Source organism: Falco cherrug, chromosome 1 (assembly GCF_023634085.1).
Source record: "Falco cherrug isolate bFalChe1 chromosome 1, bFalChe1.pri, whole genome shotgun sequence".
Lineage (NCBI taxonomy): Eukaryota > Metazoa > Chordata > Aves > Falconiformes > Falconidae > Falco > Falco cherrug.
In genome coordinates, this window is record NC_073697.1 from 116,186,301 (window position 1) to 116,202,756 (window position 16,456).

General features: G+C 46.3%; 1 long non-coding RNA gene across 6 annotated transcripts in view; it reads left to right on the plus strand.

Annotated features, from left to right (window-relative positions):
- The window catches only part of LOC114017393 (uncharacterized), a 198,440-nt gene that overhangs the window by 128,395 nt on the left and 53,589 nt on the right, over positions 1-16,456 (plus strand). The window lies entirely within an intron of this gene.

A 16,456-nucleotide genomic window follows, 5' to 3' on the forward strand; every position in this document is an offset into this window, starting at 1 on the left:
ATTGTTTGACTGAATTTCCTCTTCAAGTGAATTTGACAAGCCTGGAAGACAGTATTACACACAAGTGCTTCTGTTTGCTCCCTGTGCAGCTTGTTGCAGTAGCTGCCAAAGACCCGATGAGCTCTGGGCATGGGTAAATTTCTTCCATGTGCTGATTTGTCAGGTCTTGTACCGCAAAACATGTCAGACCCTGGCAGCTGCCCATCTGCACGAGGGTTTGGTGGCTCCTGCGCTGCCAGCAGGCTGTTAATGTGCTGCTCCCAGCAATGAGGTATGTCTGGGCTGGCCCCTAATTTGACCAGTCCTTTGTATTTTTTTACTGGGTTGATATAATATACCTCCCTCTCCTTAGTTCATTGATGCAGTCATGCTTCTTTATGAAGAAATTAAATTAGTCAGCAGTGCTGAATAAATGACAATTTTCCAACAACCTTCCAAACCGAGCTGTTACATGCTGGGGGTCTGGAGCAGCCCTCTGAAACTGAGCCAGTATGCTTTTTCAAAGAGGGGAGAGGGGGTTCTTCAACATCTGCCTTCGTGGCGTGGTTACCTAACGGGTGTCATTAACAACCACCTAATTGCGGGGAACAGGAAACAACTCTTCAGGTTGGAGTCAGATATGGTCCAGGCTGTATCACAGACCCTGTAATTCTAAGAACTGAATTTATCGCAGGATGCTTTAATGCGAAGTCTGTTAGGAAGAAGCAAGCCTGAGGTCTTGCTGCACTGCAGCCAGGAGGTCCCTTGTAGCTCCGGGGTCTGTGTGAAAGCCGCAGCTGCCAGGACTCAGTTTAAGCAGATATCTCCGGGAGGTGGTTGGCTCTTCCCTCCCTGTGTCTGGCCCAAATCCAAGAGCACAATGACACTGAAGAAGTAGTGGGTGTCCGTGACCACTTTTAGTGTCCTTTGATGTCCATCTTGTGGATCAGCTTGGGTTGGGCAAAGCAGCACGAAGGCCTGAACCCCTTGGTGTGTGTTGAAGGCGTTGTTAGAAGGGGCTCTGCTGCTGACTAGCAGCAGACTGAAGAGGCTGAGCTTCTGCTGATACCCAATTAGCTGATTATCCCAAAGGGAATTGGAAATGAAGGTTATCTTTCAACTTGTGATGAGCTTCCAAATAAATATTCAACACGCATTTAATAAGACAGTTTTATGCATTATTTAAGTATCAATTGATGGGTAGAAGACGAAACACTACACTGCTGATGCTGAGGTCTGAAAGGCAAGGACAGAAATCTGGTGAATGAGTCATTAAAGGAGATTGGTATCACTCATTTTACTGGATTATTATTTACACAGTAATCATGAAAATAATTTTAGCAAGACTTTGTTTCTGCATTTTGGTTGTTTGGGGACATATTGTTTTTAAACCACGAGATGAGCAAGGGTACAAAACAAATGGAAAGGTGAGGGAAAAAGGGATGTCCAGGCAGAGGTGGTCCAGCCTCCAGCTCAGGGCAAGACGAGCTCTTCTGGGGCCAGGGCGTAACATCGTCCCTTGGGGTTTATGCCTGGTTCAGAGAGAGTAACTGTTTCATGTCAGGGGCTTTGGCTTTTTCCTGGAAATTGGAGGGTTTGATTCTCCTCTTGCTTCTGGCGTATGTCAGGATGGACTTTGGGGACAAAACCCCTCTCGGAGCAGTGAATCTGCTGCTGAAGGACAGTCCAGCTCCTTGCGCGCAGTGGGAATTTTTAAGGGAAGTCTTGACTGTTGCCTCATTTGGACTGTTGCTGTGGTTGATCTCGCAGGGTACAGAACAATAACGTGCCCTATTCACGTGGGAAAACTGTGGGGATGGGGGCTCTGGTATGCACTGCCCCAGGGACTGCTCCATGTCAGGCATATCTAACATATCTGACAGTGATGCCCATTTTCGACCTGTACTCTCCGCTCCCCCCCCCCCCCCCAATATTTTTGCCCATGCAGTTGGTGATGCTCCTGAAACCTTGATGATGTCCTTTAATGTGGTCCTGCCCTTGAGAGAAACAAAGGACTTGGACCAACACACCATGGTTTCAGCAACATGGGAATGTCATTGAAACTCTTCTCCTGTGGGATACTTGAGAGCAGGATCAGCCTTGCAGTCCTGGGAGGCACCACTTGGCTAATTAAATAAACTGGTGACCTCTAAGACAGGAGTGAAAACAGGAATGAAATGAGGAGAGTGGGTTTTCTCCCCAGTGCGTCTCTGCCTCTCCAGTACTTCATTTTTCAGCTGCCCAGCGGGGCTGAGCTCCTCCTGGCAGCTCAGGATAGGCTCTGTTTTCCCTAACACCCCGTGGTATTCCAAATATTATTCTATGCATTTCTTTTTCTTTCTTTTTTTTTTTCTTTTTTTTTTTTTTTTTAAAAAAAAAGGTGCTAAAAGAAAAGGTGCTAAAATAAAAACAGAGGGTCTGTCCTGATTTGTTGTACTTCCTTTTTCAGCTCTTGCTGTTAACAAATTTATTAATCTAGTTGGGATTATTTGTCTTTCCTCTTACAAAATGTTTTTCCCTCCAAAGGAAAAACTGCCAACGTATTATTAAAGGGAGGTCAGGTCCCAGTGCCCTCTTCCTTGTTGATTCTGTGTTGGGAGAGAAAACTTAAAGGGTGAGTTTTTTAAAAGGACGCTGTTGAAAAATAAGAACTTGACTTCAATTTGCCTTTAATTTTCCACTTTTCCCTCCCTTTTTCACTCAGTGCAACATGACCTATTTTCTGTATAAATGTGGTTTCCCAGCCTAATATACCTGGTACTGAGTATTTGCATTTTCATTACTTTTAAGAAAGATTGTATCTCCATTTTAATTGAAGAATCACCTGTTTTATTTGGAATATAAATAATTTTCAAATATTTTCACTGAGTTTTATGGAGATTTGTTTTAAAGCCTTTATTTTGCATCTGGTATTTTGATGCCTCCTTTAATTTGGTGCACATATAGCTATATTTCTTAATATCTTTAAATGATCTCAAGCATATCAAAAAGGTAGATTTTTCAAAACAGCTCAGAACTAGAAGTCTGAATAATTGCTTGGTTTTTTTTTTTACTTTTGGTTGTTAAAAATGTTTCTTAATTTCTTTCTGATCACACTAAGAAGAAGATTATTCAGCAAAAAAAATAGAATACCTTAAATGTTTAGTTTGATTCATCTTGCTTCAGCTGCATGCTCTGAAACCATTTAAATCCCTCTTTAAAAATTAAATGCTGATGATTTTTTGAAACAAATGTACTTAGGAAGGAAAACATTTCAAAACGTCTTCAAAATGCTAAGTAGAAACATTTTGTCTTTTCCCAAATATACCCATTTTTTCTCCCTTAAAGAAGTTATGGCCTCTTTCTTACTGTGTAGTAGTTACCATGGGATGTTTCCCATCCCCAGTTACTCTAGGCTCCCTAAAAATATCAGCAAAGAGGTGCCCGTGGAAGGTCATTCAACCCTAAGAGGTGCCCGTGGAAGGTCATTCAACCCTTCTGCCTGCCTCTGATAATAAGGATAACTCCCTAAATTATTAAATTATGTTCTTTCATATATTTAAGGTCATAGGGGATGAACCTGGGCTGGTAGCTGTGGCACAGCGTATATTGTGAAGGGCTTGAACAGGCTCACGTGCAGGTTTAGGGGGTAAATGTATCGCGTTACCCAGCCGAGGCGCTGGGAGATAGTGGGGTTCATAAGTGAAAGGCATTAACATCACGAACAATATGTAGATTAGTTGATATTAACAACCACATTCATTTAGATGAAGCTGATGAGCCAGCAGAGGAGGTTCCTCCACAGAGAGAGCCTCATACCAGTGACCTTGGGTGGAGGCAGGAGAGGTCATACTGTGAAATATGGTAATGCTGTTAAGGGCTCTTGATGCTTTTAAGGTGATGCAGGTGTGTATTAATACCAGTGCTTGATTAAAGTCTAAGCAGGTTCATTTCATCCTCTTAACGAGAGCCGTTTTGCTATTTCTGCTGGATACCCTGAAACACCACGTAGTGTTTTGTCTGATGCGGGCGGTTCAGGAGTGGGTGAGCTGATTCCTGTAGGAAGTATTTAGAGATTCGGGTAGTCTAAGGAACGATGGAAAATATTTAAACACAAGGTGTCGTATTTTTATCACGGGATCTTTGTGTAAGTGTCTGTAAAATGCGAGTTTGCTGCTTATTTTGGAAGAAGGGCTAACAGTGTTTTTATTATCTCCGAGCATGCTAAGCTGACTCAGTGTAATGTAATTAATGAGGCCATCTTCCGTGAAAGGACAGTGGTAAGAGCTATTGCTAATTACTTCACAGGCATTGGAGAAATGTTGCTGAAACAGGGGTTCTCAGTGCCCAGATAGGAAGATGTTGACTCTTTGCAAGTTGCTAGCGGCAGCGTTGGGCACTTTTGGTTATTGCTGCAGCCGTGGTGCTGCTGCCGCTGCTGCCGCCTGCCCGGAGCATGGCCCCGGGCACCCCACTGGCTCCAGCAGCGGGCGTTTGCTCACACCTACATCACCCCTCTCCACTGCTGGTATTTTCTTCGGTCGTGTGGGACCTGTGAGCACAGCCTGGGCCATCTGAGGACACCCTGAGCACCAGCTGGTGCTCCTGAGTGAGGATGCACTTGGTGGACAGTTTTGTTCCCTGCAGAATGAGGCTGGGCGGCCAGCGCGGGTTACCTGACCCAGAAAGTGCTGAGATGTGATACAGGGTGTTGAACACCCTGATACAGAGATCAGTGCTGGCTTCCCGCTGTGTCAAACACAGGAGAAAATACTGCTGTTTTATAAACTTTCCCCAACTTCCCCATAATTGAACGTACGAGTAGAGTGGCCTGGAAGAGACTCTTTATTATTCCCTCGTCCATTTGTTCAGAGATACAGACTTAGGAGTGCAGGAAACATCTAAAGCCTTATCTAGTCTGACCTGCTGAATAGCAGACTATAAAATTTTGTCCATTAACCTCACCACTGAGCCCATTAACTCATTTCTGGCTAAAACATCTCTTCCACTCTGAGTCTGAAAAGACCATGTGGTGGGTAATCCACCATTTCCCTTAACGGTTTCTTTTAATGGCTAGACTGTCTCTCCATTTAAAGCAGTAATTATCCTGCTGCTGTCATGTGTCTGATCCGTGGTTCACTGCCGTTCGCAGTCTGCGCACGTGAAGGTCGGGACTAGGCTGGAAGGTTGCTCCTGGTTGGGAGGGAGATGGTTTGGGTGGAGGGGATGGTGTGTAGGCAGCCTGGTGTAAGGGTCAGCTCTCGGGAGGCTGACCGTATCTTAGCGCTGGGGTTTGTCGGTGGCTCGGTGTGGGCTCAGAATCAGTGCTGCCGTCCCAGGGGGATTGCAGGGGGGTCGGCAGAGCTGGCTGAGGTCCCGGGGGAATCGCTGGAGCTCTGCAGAGGATGGCTGATGGCTGCTTCAGCTGTGCACGGTGTCCGGTTCCTGCTGGGTCACCTTGGTTGAACTAGAAACTACCGTCCTGCCCCATGCCTTGCCTGGCTGCGGCGCTTTTCTGTCTCTGTTATCACAAGCCCTAAATTCACTCACAAAATCATTCAACTCCTTGTTTATCTACTTCCTTGGGCTCCATAAAAACAGCTGCTGCTGAGACAGCAAAGCACACTTTGGGAGACCACCAGCATCAAGCCCCTTCGGTGTTGGGATGTGCTTTTTGCAGAGCACCCGTGAGTCAGCGGATAGATTTGCCTTTCTCTGGACTGAACAAATACGGTGAGGCACAACCTGCGCCACGCTGCTGGGGCTGCCTGAGCAAACGAGCAGCAGCCTGCTGGCTCCAGCTAGGTGGACAATATTTCACTGGGGAAAAACTGTGGGTGAATATTGTGACAGGCAGCCTGGCAGCTGGAGATTGCCTCCCGAACAGCTTTGGATTGACCGTCTCTGTTTGCAGAGTGCATTTTTTCAGAGCTTGTCATTTTTAAGGGCATTGATTTTAATGTGTTTTCTTTGGATGATGATTTGACAGCGGAGGAATCGGCTCTAGGAACCAATGGCATTCTTTGGACTTTCACCTCAGCATGCCTGGACTGGAAGCTCTGGCTGTCAGTGGTACCCAGAGAGAGTTTTGTTGATGAAAACCATTCCTTGGACCCCTCCCATACAAGTGCCAAAAGAATGAGCCGTTTGTTTGGGGAATTGTCATCTTGCCCATGGACAGGTGCCATTTTGAGTGAAACCATCTCAAACAGCACACATAGCTCTCATGGGTGTTGCACAGCACCATGGTGAAGAACAGACTTTGAAGTTCACTAACTGAGCAGAGGTTGCCAGATATTCGTGAGCTGATGGATAATTGACACCAGGAAATGTTTGCAACTGGCTGCTCATGAAAGCCTTTGAGGAACTCCGGAGCCTGTGATTTCCTTCCTTCCGACACACCCGATTTCTAGCAGGTCAGGGTTTGCATCTGGGGTGATTTCAGTGGGTGATGCTCATTGGCAAAGCCCAAAGTTTATGACCCTACAAATGGCATGATGGCTTTTGTTCTCTTGGATATGAGTTGGAGGATACCTCAGCTGTAATGGGGTGAGCCAAGGTCTGGAACGAGAGACAGGCTTAAACAGCTCAGTCTGTCTGGCTTGCCAAAAAGCAAGTTTGGAGGCAATGTGATCGTGGTAGATAATTCCCTGTGCCAGTAGAAGATTTCTGATGTGTAATAAGATATAAGAAGGTCCAGTGGATGGATGTTGAAGTTAGGTTGGAAATGAGACAACTGTGGAGCAACATGGTAATTACCTATTGTAGCCACTGACCAAGGCAAGGGGGAAATTCATTCTAGCTTGGATGCTTCACCTTGAACCTGGATATCTTCCTGGAAGGGATGCTCCAGTTCAGCTGTGTGTGAGCTGGATAACATTACATACTGATGGGAAAAACAAACTGAAAAATGGTGTCCTGGATCTTTTCACACACTGGGCAGCTTTCCCTTGTGTTACTGAGCTTACTGCAGAAACAGTTATTTCACCATCGAAAGGCAGTAGCTGCTCTGGGCTCTGCACCTTTTTAAAGTTACTTTAATGGCAGTGCTGAGGGCTGGGTCTCCACTCCTTACATGGAGAGAGCTGGTTACCTGTTGCAAGGACACTTTTTGATGATATTTGGTGATAAAAGTAGATGCATTCAGCTCCTCTCCAACATGTTAGGGGATAGGTGTGGGAAATGCAGATGTGGTGTGGCTGGCCAACTAGGAAATCACAAAGTAAAGAAAGAGTGATAATGCTAAACAGAAAAATTGCCTTTCCTGCCCGCCCCCCCCGGAAAACAAAATCATATTGGGATAACTGAACTGTTTCATTTAACCCCCTATTTTGCTTCATTTTGGGGTTATTTCTGACTTGTGTGTTCAACCATTTTTCTTTAAAACATGGTTGGCTTTTAGACAAGCAAACAAAAATGTCACTTTAAAACAAAACAGTGAAAAGTCTGATTCTGAAAACTGGCAGAATGATCCGGTTGTCAGCTCTGTGCCAGGTATCACCTTCTCTCTCTCCCAGCTGTCTTTGTGCTGAAGTCTGCTGATGATTGCTGGTGCAGACCTCAGCGCAGCCGAGGCACCCATGCTCCCAAGCGAGCTGATACCATGTTGTATATCGCCCACTTTCCAAGGCTGTAGCGAAACTTCAGGAGTGTGGGCGCTGCTGTGGTGGTGAGGCAGGTGCCATCAATGCATCCAACAGTTGCATGAACGCTTTCTCAGTGGGAGCAAGTGTTGGGTTTGTGTGGCAGGACTGTCCGCAGTCCCCCTTGCAGCTGTATGAAGCAGCAGAGCTGCACACCCAGGACCAAAAGCCATTTCTATATGGTGTATGTAGCATTTTTTTCTCCTGAAAGGCTTAGCTATGATAAAGCAAGGTGGAACGGGACATAAATCACAATCAAATAGTTATGGTATGATGCTGTGCTTTTCCTCTTTCTCTTTGTTTTCTCTCAGTTCATCAGTTTTATAGCTGCGGCTTGGAACGGCTCTGTGCCTGATTCTTGTTAAAAGTTGCAGATATCTGTTAATGTTGGGCAGCTGCTGTGGCTGTCGTAGTGTTTCGGGGCTGCAGGTCAGTGTAAAGGGATTTGGATAGCGTAGTTCCATCTGAGGGGCTGTCTTATTAATTCTGGTATATTGGATGACTCCTGGAAGCAGTTTTCCTGGGCTATCACAAGGGTTTGTAATAAATCCTAATGAGGCACCCCTGCTATGATAAATCATTCATTTCTCTAGTGGGATCATGGCTTATGGTCCCTAGAGAAAAGGAGAGGAACCACAAACCCTGTGTCAAGCCTGTGTCAGTGGTTACCTAGCTGTTTACTATCCAGCTAGAAAACATTGCAGCAGTCACCCCAAATCCCCAGGACGCTGTCTGCTGTTTGTAAAAAGTCAGCCTTTTTTTCACAAGGCAAACAACTGCTCTTGGACAAGGTGCTTTGTTTTAACCCAAGGGATTCATCCCTCTCCCTGCCTCTCATGTTAGAAAGGATCCAGGAGGGATTTACAGCTAAGTCAAGAGGGAAGGTGACAGAGCCAGAAGTAAAGCCCACCTGAGCAAACACTCCTGTGGCTGCTTTGGCTTTGTTGGCTTCTAACAGCTGTCGCTGGGCGCTGGTGCAGTTGGGGTGAGACTTGGAAAACACAATACGAGGCAGCAGCTGTCCCCTTGTGCATCTCAAAAACTGAGCTAAAGTTGAGGACCAGAGCTGACTGGTGTGTCCCAGTGGTGTGTGACACATCAGGCCAGCCCTGAACCTTCACCACCACCCCCTTCCCCTTCCTTTCCATGTTACATGTTGTTCTGGGTATTTTCTTACCCCATTTTTACTGTCAGCAGTAAGCAGACACATCCCAATGTGGGGAGTTTTCTAGGCGAGGAGGTAGAGGAAGCATGAGGCAAATGGGCTTGGAGAGATCTCTGGGAGCTGAGAGAGGTGTAAATTAACATCATTGCTAATTTGCCTTTCTCTCAACAGAGATGCTAAAATTAATAGGTGTCGGTCAGTGATACGATGGAAGACAGATCCTGTCAGAAACATGTCCATGCGGGCTGGTTGGCTAAGACACTTACAGGGTAATTTTTAATTCATTAGTGCATGACCTCTTGATTAAAACATTTACATGGTTTGTAAGTGAAAAAGGTCTTAAAGGATCAGATCTAAAACCTGTTGAAGTGTAGTTAGGTCTTTAATTCACTGCAGTAGGCTCTGAATCAAGCCATGAAGTAACTGTTAATGTGGAACCCTCTAAATGGAGGGTGTAAGTGCTGTAGTGGTAAAATACAGGTTCGACCGAGGTGATGGGGTGATAAATCCCCAAGGAGAAGAGGTTAGGTTACAGTGACCTGCATTGCTTAGTTAAATGGATTCAAGCCAGCAAAATCGTGTTAATCCAGGCAATTATTTTTTTGTAATCTCGTGAGTTAAACTTGTAGGATGGCAAAGATTCATCCCATTAAACGTGAGGACTTAGCTGTGGCATCTCAGGTGGAGTGTCATCACCCTCAACAGCGCAAAGGGAAGGAGGAATGACCAGGGGATGATCTGGATTTTAGTGGTTTCACTGCTTTGGTAGCAGCCTTTCCTCTCTGGATGAAGGCAGAGCTGAGGGAGGTGCCTGTTGCTTGGTGGGGACAGCTTGGATCTGCAGCTTGCAGGGACTGAAGTTGGAAAGAACCTGAGAAATATTGTGGACATCCCTGTTAGTAGGAATTCTGGTGAACTGCTGTGATTAAAAGGGCCGAGGTACCCTTGGATTGCTTTGGGTGATTGTTTTAAGAGGAAATCTGATGAATTTAGGGAAGGGATTGTATGACAAAGCAACAGAATTCCTAAGTCTTGAAAAGCATACCTAATCTGTTGGTATCTCCAATGGGTTTGAAAAGAGATCAGATCACTCTTTATTTGTACCATATTTCTATAAATAGTGTTCCCTGGCTTCTTCTATTCATCTTTGAGATCAAGGAGGAATGGCGGGGGGTAAATCAGCTCCTATGAGACCTTCTGGTGGCATCACATTCTCTTTGGTGCCCGGCTGCTGCACTAAGTCCCCAGGCCTGGGGCCAAGAGGGGATTTTCCATTCAGGCTCATTTGGCAAGGGCTGCAGGGGGCTGCTTGGTAGTTATGGCATTTTTTTCATACTTTTTTTTTTGTTTGTTTCATCATGTTTGTTTTGCCCGCCTAAATTACAAGACCTGCTTCCTATGTTCCCCTAAGAGCCATATTTAACGAATTCCCTGCTAAGGCCCTCCGTGTGTTTCCTCGGTCTGAGGAGGGGCCCTCAGGGACGGGAGCTTCTGCCTCACCATTTCTGCCAGACTTCATGTGAGAGATAGGAAAAGAGATGTAAGGGGGTGACGGTAAATAAGGTTTATTTATTTATATCCCCTAGTTTGAAGGGGAAATGGAGTGCAGGCCTAGGGAGAGACAGACACAGCTCATACTGCTGGAATGCAATTGCTGATGGACCGGTTAAATTTAAAAGGCCCAGGCCCAGATGTTTAAGAACTTCAGCGTGGCTTGAAACTGGCATAGCAATAAAAGGTCTCTTGTTTGAAAAAAACAAAAACTTCTTTGAGGTTAAAAAAGAGCCCTTTACAGTGAGCTGTACCATCTGATGTTGAAATCCATGGGTCCTGGGCATGGAGATCCAGTGATGCAGCTGTGTAGTGCCACTGTCCTTCATGGGTGACAGTTCTCCTTCACCTTGCCACTGTCCCCATCCAGCACCAAGAGGGATGTGAATCCTCTGTGGCTGGTTGAGCACAGCTGTGCTGTTGTGGCCGTAGCACAGTATCTGGCAGGGCACAGAAGGTGCTGAAGGGGTAGCTATGGCTCCCACAGAGAGGAGAAGGGATGTAGCTAGTGGACTGGAGCGGAAGCCACTGTGTTTATCAAAAGGTCTGGCACCCCCTAACTCCTAGGAACTGCGTGACATTAAGTACAGGAGAGCCATCCCATTTATGTCCCTTGCCCATCATTAGGTCCAAACCAGGCCCAAACCCACCTAACAAACTGAAATTGTTAATGTGGAAGACTGAAAGCATGAAAAATTGCCGTGAGATGCCAGCTGAGAGTTGGGGCTTCTTTTTGGCGCCTTTAGGTGAAAATGTCCTAACAGCCCTGGGAATGTGGTAACACCTCCCAGTGCTGTTTCATATCCGTTTTATTTTTGGAGGTGAGCAAGCTGAAGCGATTGCAGTAGCGCACTGAAAGCGAAGGACAAAGGCACAGACAAGTATTGCTGTTTCCTATGGAATAATTCTCCACAAATGGTCCCTTCGGTGCTGGGGGTGGGGGAGCTCCTTTGGTGACACAGTAGAACTGTAAGGTCAGGCTCAGGATCTGGTTGCAGATAAACGAGACCACGACAGAAGACGGCAGAGCCCATCAGACCTGCCGGCTTGTGTTTGCCATGGAGCGACTGCCTGCCTGGCAGAGCTGCTTCTGCCGCCAGCAAGCTCCGCCGTGGGTTCCCAGCCTGGCCGCCGTGAGCGGCAGCGTTCCCGTCGTCTGTTGGGGACGGCACTTTGCCCCCGCACTTTCTAATGTGCAGCTGGATCTTTCCCAGTGATCCCATTAAGGCTTTACAGGGAATGGCGGGGAAATTATGTTAAGAAGATAATGATAGGGTAGCCCGGATAAAAAGGCAGGTCAAGAACAATTTGAAGAGTTGGGGAATGACTTCAGGCAGCTGAAGAGGTGTCATAAGGTCTCTATTCTCTCCAAGACATTCTCTCACCGCCTCGGATGAAACTTTAGCCGCAGCTCAGCGCATGCTCTTCTGGTTTTCAGTATTTCCCTGGCACAGAAAACTCTCCTTGCTGTATGTATACCAGGTACTGGCAGGGCTGGAGTTAGCTGAGAACAGTTGGATTACAGGATTTAGAGACAGATGGGACCTTTTTCATTATATTTTTTTTTATGATTAGCTCACAACATAACATGTGAGGCAGTCACGTATTTCATATTCACACAACAAATTATGCATCTAGTATGAAATAGCTCTCGTTTCCTTCTCTGAAATAGAGTATGAATTTCCATCTGGAATATATAATGTGGTTTCCATATGTACAAACAGAGACTTGTTACAAGTATCAAAGCAGAAAGAGCGTTTTGGATGATAATGTGCTGTGGAAGTGTCTAACCTGTGAATGCATGAAAGCTTCAGTTGATTCACAAATCCTAAGACAGAGACAAGCTCAAGGGTGGCTTTTAAGCCCAGTAGGATCCAGGAACCCTGTGCCTCCTGGTGAAGGATATGGAATTTAAGACACTCAGTGCTGGAGTGGGCTGTAACGCCTCAAGTCCACTCTGCCCAGAGATGATGAGCAAGAGGTCAAACCTGCTTTTAGATCTACAAAACGCTTTGTTTCTCAGTTTCCAGAGCTCAGCTTAGGTGGGTGCGGAGTGCCTGCTTGTGCGTGGGTGGTAAGTGCGTCCTGGAGATGGGCTCAGGTTCGTGCCCTCGCTGTTAGCCTGGTGCATCGTTCCCGTGCTGGGGCCAGCCCAGTGCCCGTACCTGGGACAAGCTGCTGTGCCTGGTTGCTGTGCCCCTGCTTTGGGCACGTCTCCTGATGCTGGGTTGGCAGCGCTGCTGTTTGGTGTCGGGGGCGGGGGGGGGGCTGACCCTTGGCTGGGGGCCAGGCGCCCACCAAAGCGGCTCTGTCACTGCCCTCCCCAGCCGGGCAGGGGAGAGAAAATACAATGACAGGCTTGTGGGTCGAGATGAGCACAGGGGGATCGCTCAGCAGTTACCGTCACGAGCAAAACAGACTCAACCTGGGGAAAAAAATATTTATTGCCTGTCAAATCAGAGTAGCATGATGAGATATAAACTCAAAATTTAAAAACTCCTTTTCCCCACCCCTCCCTTCTTCCCAGGCTCAACTTCACTCCCAATTTCTCTCCCTCCTCCCGCTGAGTGGTGCAGGGGATGGGGATGGGGCTGCGGTCAGTCCATCACACATTTTCTCTGCCACTCCTTCCCCCTCACCGTCTTTCTCTGCTCCAGTGTGAGGTCCTGCCCAGGCTGCAGTTGGTCTGTTCCCCCGTGTACCTCTGTGGGCTGGGGGGCACAGCCCACCTCCCCCGGGGCTGCCCACGGGCTGCCGGGGAGTCTCGCTCCGGCGCCTGGAGCCCCCTGCCCTGCCCCGGGTGTCTGCAGGGCTGCTGCTCACACCTTCTCACTCCTCTCTCCCGCTGCAGTTTGTTGCGCAGATTTTTCTCCCCTTCTCAAATCCGTTACCCCGAGGCGCTGCCCCCGTGGCGGCTGGGCTCGGCCGTGGCCAGTGGCCGGTCCCTCTTGGAGCCACCTGGCCTGGGCTCCGCCGGGCACGGGGGAGGCTTCTGGCAGCTTCTCACAGAAGCCCCCCCTGTAGCCCCCTGCTACCAAAACCTTCCATGCAAACCCAATACACGTGTCTTCCAGTGAGACCGGTGCTAGTGCTATGCAGAGGTTATGGAGGGTTTTTACTTTTGTTGTCTCTAAGTCAGACAGTCTGGCACGGCTACAAGCCAAAGGTGCCCTGCCACCAGCTCAGCATCTTAGTTTCTGGTTAGTTTCCATTACACATAGAACATGTCACAGTTTTTTCCTTTTTTTTGTTTTAATTTATCATATCCTCAAAGCCTTCTTCTGAAGGATGAATGGATTATTTATTGTGCAGTGCAGTTTTGTGAGTATCTATGGAAATGGCATCTGGTCTCCAAATGGAGACCTTCTCCCCCCGCCTCCAGGTCCTTAAGAGAACATGACAGTAATTGAGCAATAATGAAATGTTTCAGGAGGAGTGTCAGAAGGTTCAGAGTGTTATGGAGGAGTTATAAATCTGGGCTGAATTTGGCTTGAGGAAGAAACCCCGTTATAAACTTATTAGCTGCTGACACTGTGCTTCTCTCACCTTGCATGAGATGTAAAGCTCACCTCAACACCACTATGCTGCCTTTCACTTGCACCTGACCCAAGGTGCTGCTGCCTCAGGCACCACTCTTTGCCTCCCAGGAGATCAGTAGCACAGGTCAAGCGCACATGCAATATGCTCTGGCCAGACCTCTACGTGGTGCTCCTACCAGGACAAACCTTCTTCCCATCAAGCTGGAGTCTGGGTTGCTAATTCCCGCAATAAGAACCTGGGCCAAACCTTTATGGGTGCAACCAGTACATCTCCCCTTCAAAGTAATTTGTCCCAACACAATGTTGAAGCCTTGGCTTCAGTTTTGTTCCAACTAACTTTTGCGTACCTAAATGGAGACTTTTACCCAGCTTCATAGTCCTCTGTTAATTATTCATGTCGTTTCTAATTTGTGTGTCTCAGCAAAGACTGCTCTTTTCCTTTTCTCATCAGAATGAGTGATGATTTTAGAAATAAATCTGGAATTTCAAATTTCAAGCTGGGAATCTTTTAGCACTGGAAAACTATTTCTGACATGTCAAATTCTACTCTTAGATTGGAATAAGTTGCCTCCAGCTTTCAACCTAAAATTTGGTGACTTAATCTAAGGAAAATTTACAGGTTGTTGCTGCAAATGGTGGTAGGAAGTTGGCACTTCCAAGTGGCAATTCATCTCACCTATTTCACATACCTCTTTTAGGGCTGGATGAAAATGCATGTTTCTGTGGCTGGCAGAGGTGTCTGGGTGGTGGGTTTGTGTTAGACGCCCCACTTTGAGGCTGCAAGGGTGGATTTCAGCTGAACAGATACGATGATTTACGGTGTAGACATCCATATCTGAGAAGACAGCAAGGTCTCTGTAACCCATGCAGAGAAATGGGTACTGGTAAGGTGTGATTTATCTGGGCTGTCTAGCTCAGATGGAGAGGGGCATGCCAATATCGAATACTGTTGCTTAAAAATTATTTCTGACATTGTCTAGGAGCATCATCAGCCAAGGTTTGTGTCTTGATTAATTTTTGACATCTACTGTGCAGTCATTTCTTGCTCTGTGTGATGTGCAGTGTGCAGCTAGTGGCGGACCCTAATCAGAGTATTTTTGTTAGTATGTAAAACGGCTGATAAAAGCCTATGTACTTGACAGCTTTGCAATCGATCAAACCCGTGGTTCTATAAAGGAATGACATCAGGTCTTCTTGACAATTGAAGGAAAATAATACGGTGCATTGTTTTCAAACTGGTATTTAGGTATCCTGCATTCAGCCGAAATAACTCAGAAACCTGTAAAGAATCTAAAAATATTGGTCTGACTGCAAAGTATTTTCTTCATCTGGCTTTATGCATCTTGTAAACTCTTGTTTCTACAATCAGTGGTTACAAAATACTGCTAAGTCTCTGTTGGAGAGAGTTGTGAAGGGACCGCACATTTAATTCGTAGTGGTTGCATATGTCTAAATAAATTCCTGCAGAAAGTGACATTTTTAAGGAGATGTCATGATAAAATTGCTCTGGAGGCAAAGTTAGGGTTTCCCAGTTTCACATTTAATTAACTTAGTCTGACTTTTATAGGGCTTTGTGTTATGCATTTCGTTCTTCAGTAAACAAATGGCAGAAAATTAAAGCAGAGCAACTGCCAATGAACAGTATATTTAATTGAAAAATAATGAGTTGCCATGGGGTGCCGTAGGGTTCTGCAAAGATAACGTTATTTATCTTGGAAAAGTGCCACTTGCATTTGTCAAAATGTGATACATAAAAGGAACAAAAGGGAAAAATATGACATTAGATGGGAGAGGGCTAAGGCCTTATTCCTCATTCTGAATTTGGGACTGGAGTTTGGTGGAGTGAAAAAGTGATTTCCTGCACCCGGTGGCAGCTCAGTACAATTTCCATCTGATGCATCACTAAGTGAAATGTTGTGTCAGAATGGGAAGTGACTGGAATTTGTAAGGTCCAGATGAGCAGGAAGGAAGATGAGCGTTGATATCGCAGGGGGGAAGAAACACGTGAAATGATCTCGATTCTTTCATGGTGAAACAAAAGACTGGATCTGAACACTCTCTCTGGTTTTTCCATCTATTTCAAGGGAAATTAAGTGTCTGGAAAACAGAAGAGTGAGCCCTTGAATAAAGGGGCTGAATTAAAGCAGCAGCAAGTTGGCTTAGTCTTGGATTAAAAAGGTACATTTGTGTCACCAGGTTTGGTCCTCTCTGTGAAATACCTGAAACTCTATCTGAGTAACTCCCCGGGCAGCAGGCAGCAGGAACAAATGAAAGTCATTGACTGACAGTGAAGTGTTCATCGAGTTGACAGAGTAAGCAAAGTTACTCTGGATTTTCAACCGAGTAGTAGATCCAAAGCCCAGGGTGCCTGCCTGTGGGTGAGGATGATGTCCTGGGCATCCCAACCCTCCCTGCGAAGCCGTGGCCTGCAGATGAGACCTCTTCCCCCTGCACACATTTCTTTGGTTGCAAACGTATGAAATGCGATGTGTAGCAGCTCCTTTTTGCAACATCTGTTTTCCAAGCCCATCATTTCCCAGCAGCTCCCACTATGCAGCATAACCCACCTTATTTACAACCTTCACATTTGGAGGGCTCAA